At 41.8% G+C, this 26434-nt stretch overlaps 1 protein-coding gene and 1 long non-coding RNA gene across 2 annotated transcripts in view; one reads left to right on the top strand and one right to left on the bottom strand.

Moving 5' to 3' along the window:
- Positions 1–20095: 20095 nt before the first annotated feature.
- LOC139573988 (uncharacterized) lies at positions 20096–21130 on the bottom strand. Its single transcript, XR_011674679.1, has 2 exons — positions 20861–21130; positions 20096–20306 (listed from the first exon to the last, which is right to left on the bottom strand). It is a non-coding gene; the product is annotated as an uncharacterized lncRNA (long non-coding RNA).
- A 401-nt stretch (positions 21131–21531) lies between these two features.
- LOC139573987 (kelch-like protein 32) overlaps positions 21532–26434 on the top strand; it is a 38058-nt gene continuing 33155 nt past the window's right edge. The window contains 1 exon segment of the mRNA XM_071398033.1: positions 21532–21734. The gene's annotated coding sequence lies outside the window, so the exon portion shown is untranslated.

Genomic DNA, 26434 nt, shown 5'->3' with positions numbered 1-26434 from the left:
TGGACCAGGGGTTGTGGGGGTGACAGGCTAGCCTGGAGGAATTGGCCCACTCAAGAACGCGGAGCGGAAAGCGTTAGACACGAACATCTGGTTCTTGACCCCCCCCAGGTTTTGGCTAGGACCTGTTCCCCTATACCCCAGCTGAGTGGCGTCGCCAGGCAAGAGGTAGGAAGGGTTGTCTTGGGCTCCGGGGTGGTAGCAGTGGGGTTATAGCGGTGAGAAAAAACATTCGGCTTGACGTTCTTAGGCCGGTAGAAGGGGGAAAAGTTGAACTGGGTAAACAGCCCCCATTTCGCTTGCCTGGAGTTGAGGCGATTGGCGGAGTGGAGATACTATAGATTTTTGTGGTCTGTACACACAATGAACAGATGCTCCGCCCCTTCAAGCCAGTGCCTCCATTGCCATAATTCCTCTGTGGCGTTGAGGCGGTGGGAGAATGCGGTGCAGGGATGCAACTTCCAATCCAGGGCAGAACGTTGCGACAGAACAGTCCCCACTCCGAAGCATTAGCATCCACCACAAACTGACAGGAAGGGTCCGGATCAACCAAGATCAGAGCTGTGGTGAAGCGCTATTTCAGGTCCCGGAATGCCCGGTCAGCGGCCGGCAAGGATGCTGTAATCCCAGATAAAGTGGCGATAAAAGTTGGATAAACACCAGGAGGTGTTGGTGGAGTGGCTCCAGAAGGCGCTGGAGATCCTGCCGGACATGGAGCATGGAGCATGCAACAGCAAAATGAATTCATCAAACAGTGTGCTTAAGCATCAGACAAGCTCAGTGCATATTTAGTGGGTTTCTTCAAACACATAGGGTGTGTGTCTATATATGGAAAAATACATTTTAACATTTAGACCAATCGATTGGTGGAAAGAACAGGAAGACTAAGTCAACCCAGATTTTTTCCCGTTGGGGACATCCCTAAAATATACCATCTACTGAAGTTGTAAATCATTTACACCTCTGGACAATATATAGATTTGACACAGTATCAACCCAATAGTAGCCTTGGTGTGCAGGTTTTCAATTGTGGCAGGGTGGGCATATCCATTGTAAGGCAGGATTCTCCATGTGTCGATGGTAAATGCTGATGGATACCCCAGCACAGGAGGTGTGGTACCAACTGGAGCATGTGGAGCATTCCATCTGTGAAAGTACAAGTCAATTAGGCCATTGATTCCATCATATGATGTCACAGCTGAAAGGATAGCTCAGCAATCCACGATTTGGTTTGTTTAACTAACCACTGCCATTCAATTCTAGATGAAATCATTGACCGACAATCCATTCAAGAGATGATGGAGCCATTAATGTGGCGAAGAGGGGAAATTGACAGTTAGGTGAAGAAATTACAATTAGCATTTGTTGGCAGTGACTTGTTAAAAAAAATTGAAGTCTGCTTTAAATGTAATAAAACGTTTAAATGAGTGAAATTACTTATCCATCCCTTTAAGGTTATGAACATATATTTACTACAAAACTCAACACCCCCTTAGACCACAGTAAAAGAAAGACCACAGCAATTGCTGTGTACAATTATTCTCACCCAGTCTCCCCCCTCATCTGTTGCACAGAAACTGCAGTAGAGTTTCCTGTCAAGTTCTGAAAGAAAAAAGGAAACATGTCAGCTATATCACATATTGCCTTAGGATAATATACTATATACAGTTATTGCCAAATATATGGTCACCCTTACAATTTTCTGAAATAAATTAGTTATTTCTTCTAAAAGATACAAAAATGTTTACGTGGATTTGAGAAGTTTAGTTGGCCTTTGCCTCTTTCAGCAGTGGGGTCTTTGTTTACCAGCAACCAAATAATTTACAAGAAAATGACAACCTCCCTACAATCAAACATGGGGAGGTTATGTTAGGTTATAGACTAATGAGGAATTATAATGTATTCGGTCAGCTACTTTGACATCCATGTAGGCTGAAACTACAACAAAATGTTGCCAAGCTCAAACATGTCAGGTAAAACAATAGTGCTATCCAACATTATTAATAGTCTATTAAAGTGGTGCCAGGACAATGTAGCAACAGTAAATTAGATAATGCAGCAGTGACTTGGTCTTGGCTGCTGGCCTCAATCACCTTATTTCCCATCACACGGTACTGACACAAGGAGCAGTGTATGATGTAGACTAGGCTACAAGTCTTCAACTTTACATTGTCCGATTGTAAAAAAGTGATAGACAATCTCACCTTTGTCCAGGATCTCTTTGGCCACCTCCATTCTGGCACCACCGATGTTAACATGCATTGGGACAGTTGGGTCACGTAGTGCCTTCTCCCTCTGCATTAACTCTCTGGCCATCTAGGTAGTACATAAAGGACAGACAATGGGATAAATATGTCTACCTTCTATAGGGCCATTGGGAATTATAAGATCGTGTGAAAGCAGGCCTCCAACTGCCTTGTCATCCTAACAATAAATCATCTGATTCATTGTGTTAATCTTACACTTTGGAAAACCTTTGTTGCTGTAATCATGAAATCAAGGCAGCACACTGGTGATGATTTGATGATATTACACCAACATTTAATTTAGTGTTTGTCACATAGCAACCAAGTTCTCTATTGACCTGGGTCATATTCATTAGTGGACACCATAGCACATTGGTTAGCAACAGAAAAAAACTGTTTCTTCTTGAACACATGCACATGGTTCCCTTCCCATTTCAGACCATTTTCTTAGGCATGCACATGACAGGTGGGAAATTTATACTAACTTGTTATGCTAATCTAATCCTTTCAATGGAATGACTTTGGCTAAACCCTCAAAGATCTGTTAATGTGAACATTGGGTGCATTTGCTTTTGAACCACTTTTTGGTGGCCTACCATTAAGGGTTATGCACAGATTTCTAAGATAACAAATTTGCCTACTGATTTATCCTGGGAACTATTTAGCATATGAACTCACCAGCAGCACATAAACTCCACAATTGTAGCCGTCGCTCTGCTTGGTGTGTGGTATTGTTGTCGCCTGCCAGGGAACATTGCTGAAAACAGATTCTGTCCCAGTTCTGCGGGTTCGTTCGTCAAACCAGTATCTGTTTGGGGAGGAAAACATGAATTGTTTGTACATAGCCCATGACATTCTCTCACTGTTATACTTCCAAAAACATTCATACACCTGCATAACACATGAATGGCTGCTCATGAATGAAAATGGGATGCCTTAACTGAAATCAATAATGCTTTATAATTGTGTTCATACCATACAACATTCATAACATGAACACATAGGCTAATTAAGTCAATATGCAACCGGACCATAAATGTTAAAGTAGTCTCAACATGGACAGCTCAATTTAACTTGTATGGCGGATATTGGAGAAATGGTCAAACAATAGTTTTGCCTGACCATACAATAGATGTACTCAGTGGTGGAATAGTACTGGGGTGGAGAAATCAGAATTAGCTAAGTAACATAGATAATTAAGATGCCTTATCTGCAGAACATGCTTATATAATTGAACTGTTGAACTCGTCATTAGAATATCTTCTTTCCGACTTTGGTGTTGGCAGCTGCACTGCCTCCATCATATGGGCCTCAGTCACCTTTGGCCCAGAGAGGGGAGAAGTCAGGCTTGTCTTTCACATGTCCCCATTGCAATGCAGAATATCAGCAAGGAATATGGCAAAGGAGGTAAGAAGGAAACATTGCTTCCATATATGAACATTGCATCCTTCACTCATGCTGCCAAACATACCCTTGTAACACTCACCATCCTACCGATCCTCGACTTTGGCGATGTCATTTACAAAATAGCCTCCAACACTCTACTCAACAAATAGGATATAGTCAATCACCGTGCCATCTGTTTTATCACCAACGCCCCATATACTACCCACCACTGCGACCTGTATACCCTTGTTGGCTGGCCCTCGCATCATACTCGTCGCCAGACCCACTGGCTCCAGGTCATCTAAAAGTCTCTGCTAGGTAAAGCCCCGCCTTATCTCAGCTCACTGGTCACCATAGCAGCACCCACAGCAAGCACTCAAGCAGGTAAATCTCACTGGTCACTCCCAAAGCCACTTATTCCTTTGGCCGCGTTTCCTTCCAGTTCTCTGCTGCCAATGACTGGAACGTACTGCAAAAAAAAATCACTGATGCTGGAGACTCTTATCTCCCTCACTAACTTTAAGCACCAGCTGTCAGAGCAGCTCACAGATCACTGCACCTGTACATAGCCCATCCCCATACTGTATTTATTTATCTTGCTCCTTTGCACCCCAGTATCTCTACTTGCACATCTACTATTCCAGTGTTAAATTGCTGTATTGTAATTACTTTGCCACCATGGCCTATTTATTGCCTTACCTCCCTTATCCTACCTCATTTGCACACTGTATATAGACTTTTTCTACAGTATGTTTTTTTATTCCATGTGTAACTGTTGTTTTATGTGTGGAACTGCTTTGATTTCTCTTGGCCAGGTCGCAGTTGCAAAACTTCTCAGCTAGCATACCTGGTTAAATAAAGGTAAAATAAATACAATTATTAAAATGATCTTTTTACCATCTTAATCTTTTATTTTTATTGGCCTTTCTGAGATATGGCATTTTCTTTCCAACTCTGCCTAGGCCAGCATCCCGGAGTCCCCTCTTCACTGTTGAGACTGGTGTTTTGCGGGTACTATTTAATGAAGCTGCAAGCTGAGGACTTGTGAGGCGTCTAGTGTCTAGTTTGAGAAACAATGTACTTGTCCTCTTGCTCATTTGTGCACCGGGGCCTCCCACTCCTCTTTCTATTCTGGTTAGAGACAGTTTGCGCTGTTCTGCGAAGGGAGTAGTACACAGCGTTGGACGAGATCTTCAGTTTGTCAATTTTTCGCATGGAATAGCCTTCATTTCTCAGAACAAGTATAGACTGAGGAGTTTCTGTAGAAAGTGCTTTGTTTCTGGCCATTTTCTACCTGTAATCGAACCCACAAAGGCTAATGCTCCTGATACTCAACTAGTCTAAAGGAGGACAGTTTTATAGCTTCTTTAATCAAATAGCCTTTTAAAATTATAAACTTGTATTAGGTAACACAAAGTGCCATTGGAACACAGGAGTGATGGTTGCTGATAAAGAGCCTCTGTAGATATTTCATACCAAATCTGCTGTTTCCAAAAGTTATTTACAACATTAACAATGTATTTCTGATAAATGTTATTTTAAATTGACAATTATTTTCTTTAAAAAACAATGACATTTATGTGACCCCAAACTTTGGAACGGTAGTGTAGTTTAAGTATAACTCACACTTGTGTGATAAGTGTGTCTCTCCTCATTTGATAGTATTTAGAATTTCCACCACAGTATCCAATTGTCATATTTGAGTAAAAGTAAAGAACTTCATATAAAATGACTGAAGTAAAAGTGAAAGTCACCCAGTAAAATACCACTTGAGTAAAAGTCGAAAAGTGTTTGGTTTTAAATGTACTTAAGTATCAAAGGCAAATTTAATTGGTCAAATATACTTAAAAAACGGAAAAGTTCAAGGATAAATCATTTCGATTTCCTTATGTCAGCAAACCAGAAGGCAAGATTTTCTAGTTTGTTTGAATTTACAGAGCAAGAAGCACACGCCAACACTCAGACATAACTTACAAACACAGCATGTGTGTAGTGAGTCCGCCAGATCAGAGGCAGTAGGGATGTTTGAATGGGACAATTTATGTCCTGCTAAGCATTCAAAATGTAACGAGTAGTTTTGGTGTCAGGGAAAATGTATGGAGTAAAAACGACATATCTTTAGGAATGTAGTAAAGTAAAAGGGGTAAAAAAAATATCAATATCAATAGCAATGTAAAGTACAGATACCCCTAAAACTATTTTTACACCACTAGATTGACCATACCTGATGTGCTTCACCAGGTTCTCGCTCATATGGCTCTCTGTGTTAGGGGAACCAGTAGGGTCCAGGACAATGGCAGAGTGGGTCCTGCGATTGACATACTAAACAAACACAAGCGGTAATTCCAAGTCAGTATATCAAAATGGCCTCAAACATAACATATTCAAGAATAGTACTGTGTAATCTCTAACTAAAATGGTAAATCTTGTGGAGCTTACCAAGAGTATCCAGTGGTAGTTTCCCACGTTGCAAACTCCAATCAAGCAACTGTGCTGCTCCAGACTGGTCTACAGGAATAGGAGTGAAGATACATTTATACGATGTGGCAGGCAATATTTTGTCAGGAAGGTGGCAGTACTCCCTACATTGACCAGTCTAGCCTCTTATTTAGAAACATGACACAAAAGCAACTCTGCGGACATGCCTTTACCTTTGACAAGGTGTTCTTGCGCATCGCCACCTTATCCCCATGCAGGATTATCCCTGCCACAAAGTGATCCACAATAAAAACGTCCCCCTCCACTTGAAGGTCAACCCTCTTCAGTTGGAGGTAGAAGTCAATTACCTAAAGCAGAATGGCATATGGTTGGTCAAAGTTAACATGATGCCCAGGCAATACAGTCAGCTCAGGCAACAAATCTAATTGTACTTTATACCAACTGCACGCATGGAAATTTCATACAATTCAACCATAACATGTGGGGGACCTTAACATACCTCCCCACTAAGCCACTCATTGGGCTTCAACGTCAGGAAGTCATGGAGGTGCAGGATGGCAACGGATCCCTCCAACAAAATCCTTGCGGTTGCCCTGTCCACTCCATCCGACGACATTGCCCACAGTTGCTTCACCTATACAAACAGATTTTGGCCTTCAAAAATGGGGTCCAAACTGCCTGACTGTACAGATGCAATCAACATGCAGTAGGAAAACATGCAGAATATAACAAAAACAGTCCCATTCCACTTACTCTATTCTCCAATTTGTCATCCCTGCTGGGGTGTTTCTCAGACAGAGACTGTTGGAATTGGTCACCCTATTGAATAATGGTTACAGTTCAGTTTGGGACAGATCTGCATTTTGTGTTCACGGATATACATTAAACCCATGAGGATCACATGGCTTAGTAAAATGGTTACCATTTTAACATACCCAAATAAGAAATGTAACTAAATAGCAACACATAAGACCGACCTGTTGATGAACTGTCGATTGCTCTTCCTGGTGTTTGGTGCCCGTCTGGACATGCTCCTTGGTGGCACACTTATGGCCAGAGCGTTTTGCGGCCAGATGCCTTGTCCTCAGCTTAATTGGCATAGGACTGTCCACACTTCCGCCAATGGCCAGTACAGCTGCCAGTCGGTGGACACACCTCTGGGCACTGTCAGATGCAGAGCAGGAGCACGTCTCCGTTGGCAACAGAGTAACCACATGCTGCTTGTCGGAGAAGCCCTGGTAGAGGAACGATTTGGTGCTTGGCACCAGGAGGATTCGTCCTTTTGCCACAATCATCCTGGCTAAGGCCTCCGCTCCAGTTTCTGCCATGACAACCTCGTCCTGTGCCACACAGAACTGGATGCCTTCGGCAAAAGATACCATGTCTTCCTCTGACATGTGGTAGGGGAAACTGGTGGTGGGCATTCGCCTGGAAAATTGCTCATGGCACTCAGGGGTCAGGTGGAAATTCCCTAGATTACAGTAGGCCCGCAGCACCTCCCTCAAGGCATTGGTTTGGAGTTGGTAGAGTAGATAAACCAATTTATCTACTCTGACCTTCTTCCATCCAACCAATGCCTTGAGGACAGCATTGAAGCTCTCTGAGCAGTTGTTAGTAATTCCATCTGACTGGATGCCCAAGCTGTTGAGCACATATTGTGCGCTCTTGTCCATGGCATCAGAGAGCGACTGATCGAAATAAGCCTTGAAATCAGGGCTCCAGTGAAGGCACACACTCTCCAGTGTGCATTCGTATTCACTCCTTGTTTTTGTTGCCAAGAGCTCTTTGATGGCCTGCTGGTAATCGGCCACAGCTTCAGCACCCTCTGACCCCATCTTGTGCTTCACATTGTTGGAGATGTGGTTCCAGCAATTAACAATCCTGACTTGCGGCAGCACAGACTGGATTGCTCCTTCAATAGCCGCCTCACGGTCTGTGCAGAAGATTGCTGTGGATAGTTGGGGAAGGAGTGAAAGGATGGTGCGAAAGAACTGTTTGTGGTTTTCCATGTGCCGGGTGGTGTGAATGAGGAATGCCAGGGGAAGGATAGGTGCCTCTTGAAATGCAACATGACGGAAAACAAGGGGTGAAACATAAAAATTCCCCAGGTCAAAAGTGGTGTCATAGTGAAAAATGTGTGCTCCTTGGTGTTTGCTTTTAATAACTGCCTTGGCCTCTTCAACCATTTCTGGTGCTGCCACCACCAGAAGGGTTGCGGGTCTAGTCTCCATATGGGTGATAAATCCGGGGAGAATGTCACCCATCATATGTGTTGCCACCAACTCGTTCCGGTCCAAAACAGTGACATCCCTTGCTCGACGAATTGTGTTTTTCACTTGTGCCAAGTTGCGAGGTTGGTAGACTGGCATGAATGAAGCATTTGGGGGTGGTGGTGGGTTATTGGTCATGTCTGAGTATACTTTACCAGGTGTTTCAGTCTTTCGCCGGCATATTTCATCCATAATTGAGGTAGCCGATCGGATGAAATCCCTTGCTTGCTGCTGTTGGCTGTTGCCGTGGGGGTGGGGGACATTGGAGGGTGCCTCCTCACCAAAGTAGTGAATTAGCACAGGAGAATCAGGCTGGTGAAGCAACTCATACTCCCTTTTTTTGAACCCTGGTGCTTCCTTTCCTGCATAGTACCGCACCCTTAGTTTTGGTAAACGGCGAGGAAGGCTGTGGGATCCCTTCTGAATCCATCTTTTTTGGTCCGCCTTCCAGTCCTCACATGACAAGGAACTACCTGCAAACAGAAAAATGTCTCCAGGCTTGGGGTGGAGTGGTGGAAGGTGGGATACCTTAGCAGGATCAACCGTTTCAATCATTTCAGCTGCTTGTGCTGGTGTTAAAGGCAGCTGCCGCGTGGTGTATACTTGCTGTGGTAGTGATTGGAAGACCTGGGGTGGTGATGGGGCAATCTGGGAGACGGAGTGGGCTTGTGCATTGGCCAACCTTCCCTTACTCCATACGTCGTAGAGTTGACGGCGATAGCTGAGGGTGTTAGACCTTTCCAGTTCAATTACTATCACAGAAAAGATTCCATTTTCCTGATGGTAGCTCGCTGCTGTAACTTCCTCTGGTGAGAGGCCTAGCCTTTCAACAACTGAGGCAATGTCATCAAAAGTTGGGGCCCTCTTTCTCTTTGGCATTCTGACAAGGAAAATGACATTGGTATAACTATTGATATTAAGACAGTTAACTAACTATATGGAATGTTATATGGAAAAATATCCCTAGTGCTTCAAATAGTTTACCAAGCCAGACTGGAGTACATTCAGAATGAAATTGAGACCCGTTACATTCTACATAAATTACATCATTTTTATTTAAAATCTGCATGCAGAATTTGACATTAAAGGTAAAGGATTTAAAGTGAATTCTATCATTTGATCAAATTAACCATATCCCCCCTGTAATCAGTGATCATTTCTAAATACATGACTTGCCAAATCATGTCTAATCAATGATTACTTCCAGGGAGGATGGAATTACGCTATCATTCATAACCAGTGGGCTGCAGGTATAAGGGACATAAGCAGTAGCTAGGGGACCACCTATCATTATTATTAGGATGTATTAACTAAAGAATTCAGTCACTTACTATTGTATTAGAATAGTAAAATACACAAGGTGAAATTGAGATTTGGTTATGAATCAGCAGTTGGTTATCTAATAAAAGGTGAAATTGAGATTTGGTTATGAATCAGCAGTTGGTTATCAAATAAAAATTTGTTACATACACAGTAATACCTAACAAAATGTTTGTTTGTAGCTCCCACAATGCAGCAATACCTAACAATAGAAAACACAATCTTAAAAAAGTATATAAGAAATATCATAACAAGTTGTGTAAGTCACTGAGTCACATGTCAGCTACAAACATTTAGATAGGTAAGTTAGTCTAGCCAGTTAAACTTCTAGTAATAATGCCCCAATACGGATTTTGTTAAGTCACTCTCACTCAGATATGGTTAACAAACATAAGTCTTGGTAAATGTGTAAAATTTAAGGAAATTCCCTGCAATACTGCTCCATGGCAAAATGAGTGTAATTGCATGAAATGTTTTATAAATGTTTATTTCTCTCCACAGTCAGGGAGGGGCCTAAAATGTTTTGCCAGTGAGGTGGGGGCGCACCCCAACAAAATCTCAGTTAGGGCCCCCAAAAGGCATGTTAAGATCCAAATGAACATCAGAACATAAACAGAGGGGGACCTGGGACTTCATCCACAAATCATCTCAGAGTCAGTGTTGATCTAGGACGTGTCTCATCTTATTCTTGTTGTAAACTGCAAAACTGATCCGAGAGGAACACTTCTACTCTGACACAGTTGATACGTAAGGCCCCAGGTTAGATTGAATGTTGACACTTGACCCCTGGGGATGAGTGGGGTTATATGGGTATCAAACTTCATGCTAATGAATTTACCTGGAGTTGGAGTGATGAGTTATTGCTGACGCGGATGACGCAGAGGCTCAAGTGTTTCCACTGTACGAGATATCTGTGGAATGGTACAGACAGTATACAGGTCAGAGGTGAAAAGTATATTATATGCAAATAAGACGATTGGGATGTTGAGCTGACAATAGTGGCTTGCTCAATCTTTACATATATCCCTCCTTTCTTCCTTCCTAAAAGTAATCACTGATTATAAATAACTACAAGGGTTAAACCCATGTAGTGCAGCACTTGGTTTGACCTGCCCAATCCTGTCTAAGCAGTGATAGCTTTATTGAGGGAGGAAGGAGTTGGGCAGTAATTAGTACCAAATATCTCAGTTCTCCCAAAGTGCACCCATTAAATTCTCAGCATGTAGAGGAAATATGGTTCAAAGTCATTTTAGGCCATGCATGTGCAAATCTAAATGCTTTTACACATATGGCAAATGATATTATGTGCGCCCTTCAGGAGAAGTGAGTGTTTGATGTCATTAAACTGAATTGAAATCATGATCATTAGTTATTTGTTACACAGACATCCTACCAAAATATGTACAAATATTTACAGGCCACTCAAAACGACAAATGAATAAAGACTACAAACGAAATGCTTCACCCACATATTAAACATATTCAACGTATGTCTACATGAACAACTAGTGATATTCAGATAATATATGCTATTTCAGTTGTCATTGATTGGCATTTCCCCTCATCCCAATTCACATGTTATGTCTACATCGTGTACAACCATTCCATCTAACTGCATAATAGGCCTGCCAACATTGGACAAGTGCCGGAGAAAAAACAGTCACATGCTAGATCAAACAGTGAAATACCAAAGTTTGGCGGGATGTCATCTAGAATGTGGAAATTTAAGGCCATATGCAAGGGGTCAAAGGTCACAATTGGCCAGAATGGGAAGTATCATCAATAACCAGACACTGGATGCATTATTAGTATATTTATTTACCACAAATTGTCAGATATAGTTTTAGTAGTTCATGAATGTCTTTGGACAGGAAAGTTGTGGTTAGCTAATGGGCCACTTTCAACAAAAAGGAGAAAAGAAAGGTTTGTTTTTTGTATAAAAGCTAAAAATTACTAAATGTTTTCTGATAGGGTATCCTACATCAAAGGAGAATTGTCCTTAGTGGTGCTGCAGACCACCAAAATGTACATTTCCATAACTGTACAGGCAAAAGATTATTAGGGTAATTCATGCATGTTTGTCTGATAAAGCATTCAGTCATTCTGGTAAATTAAAGGGTATTTCACCTGCATGTGTTACATTCTGGGCCTAAAGATAAGAAATTGGACCGTTGACCCATTGATCATTCTAAAATCCAGATGACCTCCACCCATATGGTGTTCATCACCCTATCATTTCATATAGCATGGATGACTGACTGCAAAAATTAAGGGAAATGACACTGAAATATAATTTGGTGAAAGGTTTTCATTACACTACTTTTGAAATGTGAAGAAAAGTCTTACATTTTAGATTGGAAGGTCACATCCTTTCACTTCAATTAGATGGCATGTGTATGTTAAAATTATATTTACAGGATTTTTGGCATGTCATGTGTAAAATGTAATGCTATAACAAATAAATCTTACCAGTCACAACGGTGTCAATGAATTGTTGGAGTCACGTTCCAGATTGCAGATGATTTTTAAGGCAAATGGAGACTGATTAGATTAACCTTGATTTATAAATAACTACTTAATATTATTTGTAGCTCAGTAATTCACTCACAGTTCACCCTTGATCGATCACAGTCTTTATGCTCTAGAACACAGCAAAGGAGTCAATCTATGATTTCAAGCACTTATAACGAGCACCTAGACTACACACACCTGTGTAGCATTGACTGCACTTCTTCTTGCACTAATGTGTGGTCAATTAGACATTAATGACAAGAAATGACTAGACACCTTGTAAATACTTGACTTAACCATTGTGTATTCTTAACATTCTGTTTACTCCCCTTGTTCCAAGGGTCAAAAATTACCCGCATTCACTGAACCACTCAAATAAAGCAATAAAGTCCAAATCTATTTTGAATGAATAAACAACCTGTCATTCATCACAAACTTTGTGAATATCTGGGGTTTCCAGAAAAACTGTATTTAGTCAGTGGACACCACTTGTTTTTATTACAACACACCTGTCATTATTGTTTTCTTTACTAAAGTAGAGGTTTATTATTATTATTATTATTAAGGTATTGCAAAGGTATAAACCATTTTTTTTTCAAGAGAGAGCACTTGTGTAGCCTAAGACAGTAGCAGAAATGTGCAGAAAGTAGTTTTGAAATAATTTTATTGAAGGGAACAATAACAGTCTTGAGCTTTTTTGAAAAAATTGTGATATATTCTGATATACAAGTACAATGAGGAAGTCTTCTCTAGTCTTCTCCCATTTTTTTTTTACCATTGTCCTCACCTGCAAGGTGTATAAACAACAAGAATAAATAAGAATAAAATAAGATAATAGATACAAAACAAAAATGTGATGACCATAAATCAATCAACTCTAATTAGCACATGTAGGACAGTATGCAAGTGTGTGTGCGTGGACTTTGCAGATGTATTTCTCACATGTGCAGCACATAGCATTTGTTTTACAGCTGTTCTTTGGGGGGCAGAATTGGCATCTCCTCCTCTTGCCTGCCCCATCTGCAGCCTCAGGTGGATCAGGACAAGATTCAGCCCCCTAAACAGCTTTTTCAAGCACTGCAGAGGCTGCTGTGAGGTGGAGGCGCTCCCTTCTTTGAATGTGTGGGGTTATAAGTGCCTTTCCCAGCTGCTCCAAGAACACCTTCATGTTGTTTATTTTATCAGGTATCCAGGTATGGTTGATCTTGTTCAATATCCCGAAGGCATTGTATGAGGAAACATCAATGACATTATGGAGGATGACCAGGGGCCAGCGGGCAGTCATCCTCCCGCAGCTGTAAGTTCCAATCACCTTGTCCAGGTTGTCCACGCCTCCTTTGTTGTGGTTGTAGTCCAGGATGATGGCTGGCTTCCTGTCCTCATGATCACTGATCTCAGCCGTTTTGTGCAGTCTCCTCAGGAGGACCACATTCTTGTTCCTCTTTGGCAGTGCGTATCTGGTAGCAGGGAAGTATCTGGTAGCAGGGAAGTCAGACGCAGGAGAGCAGAACTCGGTAATAGCCAGAGCAGTTTAATAAAAAAACGTAACGGCATTAAAATTAACAAAGACATATGGGTAATATAACCCGTGGTGCACCAGAACACAAGTGCACAAGCACTTACAATAAACAATTACCGACAAGGACATGGGGGATACAGAGGGTTTTAAATACAACATGTAATTTGGGAATAAAAACCAGGTGTGTGTAAAACAAGACAAAACAAATGGAACATGAAAAATGGATCGGCGATGGCTATAAGAACGGTGACGTCGACCGCTGAACACCACCCGAACAAGGAGAGGCACCGACTTCGGCAGAAGTCGTGACAGTGGTGGTAAGGGTGAAGGCAAACTTTGATGAGAAGGCCTCTCCCCCCTTGTTGCGAGGAGTGCAGGGGGGAGCTAAGGCTTGTTCTTTCTAACTGTGCCAACCATGGTAATCTTCCTCTTCAGGAGCTGCTGGCTGAGTTCATAAGAGGTAAAGAAATTGTAACACGTGACATTGTGCCCCCTCAGTCCATCTGTCACATCAAGCACAAGCCGCATCCCCTGGTTCTTCTCCGGGCCTCCACTGGTCAGCTTCCCTTTGTAGACTCGACCCCGCCCTGTGCAACTGGGTACTGGACTTCCTGATGGGCCGCACCCAGGTGGTGAGGGTAGGTAACAACATCTCCACTCCGCTGATCCTCAACACTGGGGCCCCGCAAGGGTGCGTTCTGAGCCCTCTCCTGTACTCCCTGTTCACCCATGACTGCGTGGCCATGCACGCCTCCAACTCAATCATCAAGTTTGCAGACGACACTACAGTGGTAGGCTTGATTACCAACAACGACGAGCCTACAGGGAGGAGGTGAGGGCCCTCGGAGTGTGGTGTCAGGAAAATAACCTCACACTCAACGTGAACAAAACAAAGGAGATGATCGTGGACTTCAGGAAACAGCAGAGGGAGCACCCCCCTATCCACATCGACGGGACAGTAGTGGAGAGGGTAGTAAGTTTTAAGTTCCTCGGCGTACACATCACGGACAAACTGAATTGGTCCACCCACACAGACAGTGTGGTGAAGAAGGCGCAGCAGCGCCTCTTCAACCTCAGGAGGCTGAAGAAAATCGGCTTGTCACCAAAAGCCAACTTTTACCTGGGGGCATGCTTTGTAGACCATTCAAAGGCGTTCCGATACCTTGTCCCCAAGACAAAACCCACATGTTATGATAGCTTATAGACAGTAGTATGCAAATTTATGGACAAAGTTCCAATATTAAGATTTTGGAATAACATTTCTAGGGTTTATTTGCTGGTAATTGGAAACACGTCCCTTTCGAATTTCGTCCCCCATTCCTAAACACATCCATCCTATAGTGTAGGTTTTGAAGATTCATAATCGATGCTTGTAGTCATCAGAAGAAGATTGAGGAACGGTTGGTGGACCCAAGAAGTACAAGCCCCCACGCCATTCTCCAACCTCTGAAATGTTGTCTTTGATGTGTACATTTTGAAGTAGCCCTTAACATGTATTCTCTGTCTGTCTGGTAGAGTAGTGGTTATGGTGTTTGCTCCCCAAACCAGAGCTTGAGAGGTCAAATCCAGGGAGAGCAATTTTTAGACAGCCATTTTTGATGTTGCCTTTTGTGGGCATGAAAGAGCTAACTTGAGGTGTGTAGGGGGGTAGAGGGTAGTTCCCATCAAATAGCAAGAAATGAAGTGACACCTTGTGTAGAATGTCCTTTAATAGAGTTGTGATAACATATTATGTCGTGGAGTAACAATATAATCCTTGTCTGCAAAAGCCAACTTTTACCTGGGGGCATGCTTTGTAGACCATTCAAAGGCGTTCCGATACCTTGTCCCCAAGACAAAACCCACATGTTATGATAGCTTATAGACAGTAGTATGCAAATTTATGGACAAAGTTCCAATATTAAGATTTTGGAATAACATTTCTAGGGTTTATTTGCTGGTAATTGGAAACACGTCCCTTTCGAATTTCGTCCCCCATTCCTAAACACATCCATCCTATAGTGTAGGTTTTGAAGATTCATAATCTATGCTTGTAGTCATCAGAAGAAGATTGAGGAACGGTTGGTGGACCCAAGAAGTACAAGCCCCCACGCCATTCTCCAACCTCTGAAATGTTGTCTTTGATGTGTACATTTTGAAGTAGCCCTTAACATGTATTCTCTGTCTGTCTGGTAGAGTAGTGGTTATGGTGTTTGCTCCCCAAACCAGAGCTTGAGAGGTCAAATCCAGGGAGAGCAATTTTTAGACAGCCATTTTTGATGTTGCCTTTTGTGGGCATGAAAGAGCTAACTTGAGGTGTGTAGGGGGGTAGAGGGTAGTTCCCATCAAATAGCAAGAAATGAAGTGACACCTTGTGTAGAATGTCCTTTAATAGAGTTGTGATAACATATTATGTCGTGGAGTAACAATATAATCCTTGTCTGCAAAAGCCAACTTTTACCTGGGGGCATGCTTTGTAGACCATTCAAAGGCGTTCCGATACCTTGTCCCCAAGACAAAACCCACATGTTATGATAGCTTATAGACAGTAGTATGCAAATTTATGGACAAAGTTCCAATATTAAGATTTTGGAATAACATTTCTAGGGTTTATTTGCTGGTAATTGGAAACACGTCCCTTTCGAATTTCGTCCCCCATTCCTAAACACATCCATCCTATAGTGTAGGTTTTGAAGATTCATAATCTATGCTTGTAGTCATCAGAAGAAGATTGAGGAACGGTTGGTGGACCCAAGAAGTACAAGCCCCCACGCCATTCTCCAACCTCTGAAATGTTGTCTTTGATGTGTACATTTTGAAGTAGCCCTTAACATGTATTCTCTGTCTGTCTGGTAGAGTAGTGGTTATGGTGTTTGCTCCCCAAACCAGAGCTTGAGAGGTCAAATCCAGGGAGAGCAATTTTTAGACAGCCATTTTTGATGTTGCCTTTTGTGGGCATGAAAGAGCTAACTTGAGGTGTGTAGGGGGGTAGAGGGTAGTTCCCATCAAATAGCAAGAAATGAAGTGACACCTTGTGTAGAATGTCCTTTAATAGAGTTGTGATAACATATTATGTCGTGGAGTAACAATATAATCCTTGTCTGCAAAAGCCAACTTTTACCTGGGGGCATGCTTTGTAGACCATTCAAAGGCGTTCCGATACCTTGTCCCCAAGACAAAACCCACATGTTATGATAGCTTATAGACAGTAGTATGCAAATTTATGGACAAAGTTCCAATATTAAGATTTTGGAATAACATTTCTAGGGTTTATTTGCTGGTAATTGGAAACACGTCCCTTTCGAATTTCGTCCCCCATTCCTAAACACATCCATCCTATAGTGTAGGTTTTGAAGATTCATAATCTATGCTTGTAGTCATCAGAAGAAGATTGAGGAACGGTTGGTGGACCCAAGAAGTACAAGCCCCCACGCCATTCTCCAACCTCTGAAATGTTGTCTTTGATGTGTACATTTTGAAGTAGCCCTTAACATGTATTCTCTGTCTGTCTGGTAGAGTAGTGGTTATGGTGTTTGCTCCCCAAACCAGAGCTTGAGAGGTCAAATCCAGGGAGAGCAATTTTTAGACAGCCATTTTTGATGTTGCCTTTTGTGGGCATGAAAGAGCTAACTTGAGGTGTGTAGGGGGGTAGAGGGTAGTTCCCATCAAATAGCAAGAAATGAAGTGACACCTTGTGTAGAATGTCCTTTAATAGAGTTGTGATAACATATTATGTCGTGGAGTAACAATATAATCCTTGTCTGCAAAAGCCAACTTTTACCTGGGGGCATGCTTTGTAGACCATTCAAAGGCGTTCCGATACCTTGTCCCCAAGACAAAACCCACATGTTATGATAGCTTATAGACAGTAGTATGCAAATTTATGGACAAAGTTCCAATATTAAGATTTTGGAATAACATTTCTAGGGTTTATTTGCTGGTAATTGGAAACACGTCCCTTTCGAATTTCGTCCCCCATTCCTAAACACATCCATCCTATAGTGTAGGTTTTGAAGATTCATAATCTATGCTTGTAGTCATCAGAAGAAGATTGAGGAACGGTTGGTGGACCCAAGAAGTACAAGCCCCCACGCCATTCTCCAACCTCTGAAATGTTGTCTTTGATGTGTACATTTTGAAGTAGCCCTTAACATGTATTCTCTGTCTGTCTGGTAGAGTAGTGGTTATGGTGTTTGCTCCCCAAACCAGAGCTTGAGAGGTCAAATCCAGGGAGAGCAATTTTTAGACAGCCATTTTTGATGTTGCCTTTTGTGGGCATGAAAGAGCTAACTTGAGGTGTGTAGGGGGGTAGAGGGTAGTTCCCATCAAATAGCAAGAAATGAAGTGACACCTTGTGTAGAATGTCCTTTAATAGAGTTGTGATAACATATTATGTCGTGGAGTAACAATATAATCCTTGTCTGCAAAAGCCAACTTTTACCTGGGGGCATGCTTTGTAGACCATTCAAAGGCGTTCCGATACCTTGTCCCCAAGACAAAACCCACATGTTATGATAGCTTATAGACAGTAGTATGCAAATTTATGGACAAAGTTCCAATATTAAGATTTTGGAATAACATTTCTAGGGTTTATTTGCTGGTAATTGGAAACACGTCCCTTTCGAATTTCGTCCCCCATTCCTAAACACATCCATCCTATAGTGTAGGTTTTGAAGATTCATAATCTATGCTTGTAGTCATCAGAAGAAGATTGAGGAACGGTTGGTGGACCCAAGAAGTACAAGCCCCCACGCCATTCTCCAACCTCTGAAATGTTGTCTTTGATGTGTACATTTTGAAGTAGCCCTTAACATGTATTCTCCTGTCTGTCTGGTAGAGTAGTGGTTATGGTGTTTGCTCCCCAAACCAGAGCTTGAGAGGTCAAATCCAGGGAGAGCAATTTTTAGACAGCCATTTTTGATGTTGCCTTTTGTGGGCATGAAAGAGCTAACTTGAGGTGTGTAGGGGGGTAGAGGGTAGTTCCCATCAAATAGCAAGAAATGAAGTGACACCTTGTGTAGAATGTCCTTTAATAGAGTTGTGATAACATATTATGTCGTGGAGTAACAATATAATCCTTGTCTGCAAAAGCCAACTTTTACCTGGGGGCATGCTTTGTAGACCATTCAAAGGCGTTCCGATACCTTGTCCCCAAGACAAAACCCACATGTTATGATAGCTTATAGACAGTAGTATGCAAATTTATGGACAAAGTTCCAATATTAAGATTTTGGAATAACATTTCTAGGGTTTATTTGCTGGTAATTGGAAACACGTCCCTTTCGAATTTCGTCCCCCATTCCTAAACACATCCATCCTATAGTGTAGGTTTTGAAGATTCATAATCTATGCTTGTAGTCATCAGAAGAAGATTGAGGAACGGTTGGTGGACCCAAGAAGTACAAGCCCCCACGCCATTCTCCAACCTCTGAAATGTTGTCTTTGATGTGTACATTTTGAAGTAGCCCTTAACATGTATTCTCTGTCTGTCTGGTAGAGTAGTGGTTATGGTGTTTGCTCCCCAAACCAGAGCTTGAGAGGTCAAATCCAGGGAGAGCAATTTTTAGACAGCCATTTTTGATGTTGCCTTTTGTGGGCATGAAAGAGCTAACTTGAGGTGTGTAGGGGGGTAGAGGGTAGTTCCCATCAAATAGCAAGAAATGAAGTGACACCTTGTGTAGAATGTCCTTTAATAGAGTTGTGATAACATATTATGTCGTGGAGTAACAATATAATCCTTGTCTGCAAAAGCCAACTTTTACCTGGGGGCATGCTTTGTAGACCATTCAAAGGCGTTCCGATACCTTGTCCCCAAGACAAAACCCACATGTTATGATAGCTTATAGACAGTAGTATGCAAATTTATGGACAAAGTTCCAATATTAAGATTTTGGAATAACATTTCTAGGGTTTATTTGCTGGTAATTGGAAACACGTCCCTTTCGAATTTCGTCCCCCATTCCTAAACACATCCATCCTATAGTGTAGGTTTTGAAGATTCATAATCTATGCTTGTAGTCATCAGAAGAAGATTGAGGAACGGTTGGTGGACCCAAGAAGTACAAGCCCCCACGCCATTCTCCAACCTCTGAAATGTTGTCTTTGATGTGTACATTTTGAAGTAGCCCTTAACATGTATTCTCTGTCTGTCTGGTAGAGTAGTGGTTATGGTGTTTGCTCCCCAAACCAGAGCTTGAGAGGTCAAATCCAGGGAGAGCAATTTTTAGACAGCCATTTTTGATGTTGCCTTTTGTGGGCATGAAAGAGCTAACTTGAGGTGTGTAGGGGGGTAGAGGGTAGTTCCCATCAAATAGCAAGAAATGAAGTGACACCTTGTGTAGAATGTCCTTTAATAGAGTTGTGGTAAAGTATCAGTGATAAAAGTATAAATTATTTGACCTTCCATATTATTAAAAACCAGACAGCACAACTTTCTTGTTTGTTTATTTAAGTAATAGCCATGGGAACATTCCAACATTCAGACATAATTTACAAACAAATCATGTGTTTAGTAAGTCCGCTAGATCAGATGCAGTAGGAATGACCAGGGATGTTCTCTTGATAAGTGTGTGATTTGGACCATTTTCCTGTCCGGCTTAGCATTCGAAATGAAACAAGTACTTTTGGGTGCCAGGGAAACTGTACGGAGTAAAAAAATAAATATTTTCTTTAGAAATGTAGTGAAGTAAAATCAAAAGTTGTAAAGAAACAGAAAGAGTAAAAGTACAGATACAAAAAAACACAGATATAAACGGAATGTAGTGGAGTACTTTAAATACATTTTTGTTAAGTAATTTACACCACTGGACTTGAAAGGAACACCTCAATTACCTCGACTAACCGGGGCCCCGACACATTGACTCTGTACCGGTACCCCATGTATATAGCCTCGCTATTTTTATTTTACTGCTGCTCTTTATTTATTTGTAACTTTTATTTCTTAATTAACCAACAATTTCCTTTTTAGAAAAATATGTGTTAAGGGCTTGTAAGTCAGCATTTCACTATAAGGTCTACATATGTAGTATTCGGCGCATGTGACAATTAGATTTGTTACACATAAAAACATGTTGTGAACCTGGTGTGACATTATTGAAGCCGTGCTGACACCTAGTGGACATCAAGAGGACCTACACTACACACACATATACACACACACTATAACCTTAAAACAGATAGGATGCTTTACATACGTTGCTCTTTTTTATTAGACACTAATATATATGTCCAATAAACAGACGTTCAAAAGTCGCAATGTAAAGCAAAAACGACTGGAAAGTTCTTCAAAAGCAGCTGTAGTGAATCAAGCATCTTGGGGTTACCTGAAATAGGTCAAAGTATATATTTGAAATGTTCTAATTAATTTAATCTTTATTTAACTAGGCAAGATGAACTCAACAACACAACACAGACACAGTTTACCTGCTATGTCTGGGAAACAGGATTAACACCGAAAGAACTTGGCAAAATACAATGCATATTTCTGTACTACGAGTAGGTATATACAGTATCATCGGTAACAATTGTGTACAAGCCACCTAGCTAATAAAATACTGGGGCTTGCGGTCATTAGTTACATTTCAACCACAGCGATTCCCCAATTGAGGCGCAACAGAGTTCACCGGGGAATGCAGGAACACCGGAAATAATAACTAAACCAACGAACGAGAAATGGCGGAGGCTACCAGAACGAAGAGAGACATTTTTTCCGAGTTAAAAACGTAATTACAGAGCTCACTCCCAACCCGGTATGTCATTCTACTGTTATACGACTGTATGCGTTGTTTGTTGGCAACCTTGATATTTACGGAGTTTTTGGAACGGATTCCTGTTGGAACGTTCCACAAATTATACCCACCCGTTTGAATGTGACAATTTAGCTTACACAATGTAACCATCTCAAGTGTCCAATACAACTGACTGTAAAACCGCAGACTAACTTGGTATTCAGCACTCGTTTCAACTGCTCACCACAAATGCAACAGAAACGGATATCAAATGGTAGAAAACAGATTGTCAACAAAACGGAACCGCTGAGAGGACAGGGCCAGAGAACAGTCATATGAGGTGGGTAGCTCGTTTGGTGTGCAACATCAGGAGAATATTACTGGATACATGGTTTGGATGGTTATTAAATGCGAGAAGGGCATATTTATACCGGGCAATATTTTTGGGGGGTCAAGTCGGAGACTAGGTTTATGCGGTCAGGACACTTCGGTGAGACCGGGGTTTATCCCAAATACCCCGTGTTTCTTTTCTCGGCTGAACGATCCGCTGCCTTGTTGCTAGGAAACGTTTGACAGCTCTGAGATTTAAAAGTGATAGTGAATGACCAAGGCCTGCGGACTCCTCGGCTGAAACAGGCTAGAGCGCACTGATTATATTCTCACCACCACCAGACTGCTTCTGTAAAATCTGTCTAATCTACCGCGCGGGCTTCTCATGTGATGTAAATTGTAGACTACGTTATCTATGTGTAAACACAGCCATATCATGTTAACCATCAAACATCGTTCAATTCGCGAGTTATGTATGGACACTATGTTTGGCAATAACATTAACCTACACCAAAGTAGGGTAACATATATCTAGCCTAGGCTACTTGTCCAAAGCTTGAAAAACTAGAAGTGTCATTTTCACTGGAGCAGCATAAAAGGCAGGAATTGGACAGGACAGATGTGTAATGTAGTATCCCCGCTCTCTCTCCCTCGTTCTCTTGGTGCCTATGGCCATGCATCTGAAGGTCACTCAGTGAAACAGTGGTGTAGACAGAAATCTTGATGGCAGGGCCAGCAAAAATGTAGGTGGGCCAAAATTGAGGTTCTCAAATAATCATTAAATTATCACAAATGCATAGGGTATCCTACCTTAATGTAATCGATCACACACAACAAACTGTCTAACATGTGATTTCACATTACAGACCAAATAGTATTGCAGGCCTATGTAAATCCATGACTCTTGATTTTAACATGATTTAACAATGATTTGATGGCAGTGAGAGGACATGTAGCTCCTGCAATGCAGCATGTAGCAGCCAAAATCAGTATGTCCACCCTGATGCCACATGGAGATGTGCCCTTCCACATTATTCAGAGCAACAAAGCTGAGCTCTTTAGAGGCTGTGCTCTCTTGGACAATGTTTAACCACCACTGATGTTCACCCCCAGCTGATGTATGACCTAGTACACTTGAAAAAAAAAAAACAGGTGTCAAGGTCTTTGCTAGGAAACTGAAAGAAACTGCTCTGGGACAAAGCAAAAACCAAAATAAGAGGATCTCTGCCATACATCCTCCAAGATCATGACCATCAGCCACCCAGAGAAATCAGCACCACTCTACACTACCGGGCCAGCTCCACCATCGGCCCCATCCAGAGCGGCCAACACCACTCTGCACCATCGGCCCCCTTCCATAGAGGCTAGATCGACCCTAAACCACCAGGCTCCTTCCAGAGAGGCCAGCTCCACCCTACAACATCGGGCCCCTTCCAGAGTGGACAGCACCCCCTTACCTCACTACCTAGTCAGAAGAGACCAACTGTCCAGCAAGATATCTATGCAGAAGTGTCACGAAGAATAGAGCACACTGCTGCAGCTGAACTCAACCAGATAAGGCATCTGCTGAACATTATCTGCAATAAAAATCAGAAATAGAATTTGTTATTATAAGAAATAAAATTATTAGAAATACAGCCTATTATAATGATGAGTTCAGTTTTATATAAGCTACCCAGGAAAGGGTTACAGTTGGCTCATATACATATTTACTACACAACAAACATAAGATGATAAAAAAACTAAAGAATAACAAGAAAAACAGGCAAATTGGAGAAAAGAAAGTACCCTAAGGAAAAGCAAAGTCAAAAAGGCGTGTCTCTTTTAAATGTGTCCACAGTTTCAGCCACCCTCAGATTATCTGGCAGGTTAATCCAGAGGCTGGGGGCATAGTAACTAAAGGCTGCCTTTCCATGCCTCTTGGTCCTAGGCTTTGGGATAGTTTAAAAGCCAGTGCCCGAGGACCTGAGCAACCTACTGGGTACATAACTCAAAAGCATGTCTGATATGTAATGGGGTGCACAATTGCGGGTTGATTTTAAAAACCAATAGAACAATCTTAAAATGTATTCTAAAACTCACAGGCAGCCAGTGCAGAGACATTTAAACTGGTGTAATGTGTGCAGCATTCTGTATGTTTTGCAGTTAACCAATGGCTTTCTTGGGTAAACCAGACAGGAGAGCATTAAAGTAGTCAAGCCTGCTTGTAATAAAATCATGGAGTCTCTCTGTCTCTCTGTATCAGCCTGAGATAGAAATGGCTCCGGTGACACAGAAATGTAAAGTTGAGTATCGTCTGGGTAGCAGTGAAAAATCAATGCCATGCTTTCTTATAACGCTGCCAAGGGTAACATATATAAACTGAACAGTACCGGATCCAAACTTTAACCTTGTGGAACGTCACGTGTTATCTATTTTCTTGGAGTTATGCTCACCAAGGGTGACAAACTCTCAACCTGTCCTAAATAGGTCCTAAACCAATTTAAAACTGGACCAGAGAGGCCAACCCCCCTCTCCATTCTGTCCAGAAGGAAATCATGGTTAACAGTGTTGAACGCAGCACCTAAATCCAATGACAGAGAGCTGTTTGGCATCTGTGTTGGCTCTAGGATCATGTACCACTTTAACTAAGGATGTCTGTGCTGTGGTGGGCATGAAAACCAGATATATTTTTTTTAAATACAGTTGGCACTTAAATAATTTAGCTGTTTGAAAACCAATTTCTTCAGAATTATGAAGAATGGACGGTTGGAGATGGAGTTTGGAGCTGAAGAATCTAGATGACTTTTTCTTCAGAAGGGGTTTCACCAAAGCAGTTTTTAGTTTATTGGGGAACGTGCCTGTGAACAGGAAGGGATTAACAATAGCTTGAACTTCTTCAAATATGCAATATAAAACTTTTTAAGAAGGTGGTGGAGATAGGATCAAGAAGGCAGGTAGAAGGCTTAAGCTGTGATATCACTTTCCTGAGCATGTCGTGTCAACCAGGGAAAATAACTCCACAGTGCCTTTGCATGGTAGGCTAGGGCACATATAATCAAACTTCTCATCAGGTCTGGATTCCCAGCCTAACGTTTGTTACCTTATCTCTGAACTATGCTGCAAACTTATCACATTTAGATGTGGAGGAAAGTTCACACAGGTTTGTGGGGGTAGGATTTATCAGGCCATCAATGGTCGAGAAGTCCACTCTCAAATTATTCTGATTATTAGTGATCAAGTTAGAAAACTGAGCCCGTCTGGCATTTCCAATTGCCTTGTTAGATATGCCAAGTTGCTCTCTCAGAATATCATAGTGGACCTGCAACGTTGACATTCTCCACTTCCTTTCTGCAATTTCTCTTTAATTGATTTGTTTCCTCTCAGCCAAGAGGTTCTCCATTTCGATGTGGCCTTTTTCAACATTACTGGAGCTATGGCATCAATGGTTGCCCTTAATTTGCTATTGAAGTTATCAACTAAATTACCACAAGAGGAAGGCAGAATAGGTGATGATGTGTTGTTCATACACTCAGTAAAATCTGTAGCAACTTCAGAGGTAAGATAGCATTTCTTAATAATGTGTTCAGTATTACCCTGTGCTATGGGCAACAAGGTAGTAAAAAATGCACAGTGGTGATCAGATAAAGCAACTTCAACAATAGAGGATATGTCAATAGAAAGGCCTTTGGTAGTAACCAGGTCCAGAGTATGTCCGCAGGTTATCGGTGGGCCCAATAACTTGTTGGATAAAGTCCATAGAGCTCAAAAGATTAATACATTCATTGGCCTGGGAGTCAGTCTCTTTGTCAACGTGAATGTTAAAATCGCCAAACACAACGATTTTATCATAGTTCTCAAGGACAATAGTTCAGAGAAATCAGTAAAGAAAGTGGGCAGTACTCTGCTGGCCTATACAGGGTTATAGCCAGCACTGGTGGCTGACATTTAAACAGTATAGCATGATGCTCAAAAGACTGTCACCAAATGAAATGTCCTTACTGCTGAGAGCATTAGTAAAAATAGAGGCTGTCCCACCACCCTTCTCCCTTTTCTGATAGTATAAAAAGCTGTAGTCCGGCGGGGAGGCTTCAATAAGAGCGGCACTACAGTCTGAAGTCTGCATGTTTCTCACAAAAACATGACTATCAACTTTGCGCTCAGTAATGAGGTCATTCACGAGAAAGGTTTTAACTAGAGATTGCTCTAACATTTTAAAAGCTCCATATTCAGTAAGTGTAGGCCGCTGCGCCTGGGGCAGGTAACCAATGGAATAACAACCAAATTATGAAAATTACAGCCACGTTTTCTGTCATTCTCCAATCGATCAGAACGGTAGGATATGACAATTTGTATAAACTCACCAGAAGGTGGCGTTAGAGAACATAAATGAGGTTACTCACAATAACCACAGTGCCATTTCTACAGGAGTTGATTTGCTTTCCAAGTCCTCTGTTGCTTATTCTGACAGGGAGGACTGGAGCACTACCAGACCCTGTCAGTCAGTCTCTAAAACAGTTTGATGTTACTGGAAATAATCCTGGAACCCCTGCGGTTTGGATGAATCCCATCTATTTTTTTAAAACTGCTGATTGCTCCCACAGCAAATCAAAGTTGCCACAAAAGGAGACATTCCTGTCATTGCAAAGTTTCTTCAGGTACTCGTTTAGAGTCGGCTGAAATGTTCCGAACCCCTCCGATAGCACGGGAGGTGGCCCTGTGCTAGCGTGG

The sequence above is a fragment of the Salvelinus alpinus genome, chromosome 4 (genome assembly GCF_045679555.1).
Source record: "Salvelinus alpinus chromosome 4, SLU_Salpinus.1, whole genome shotgun sequence".
Lineage (NCBI taxonomy): Eukaryota > Metazoa > Chordata > Actinopteri > Salmoniformes > Salmonidae > Salvelinus > Salvelinus alpinus.
This window is presented reverse-complemented; position numbering and strand designations above follow the sequence as displayed.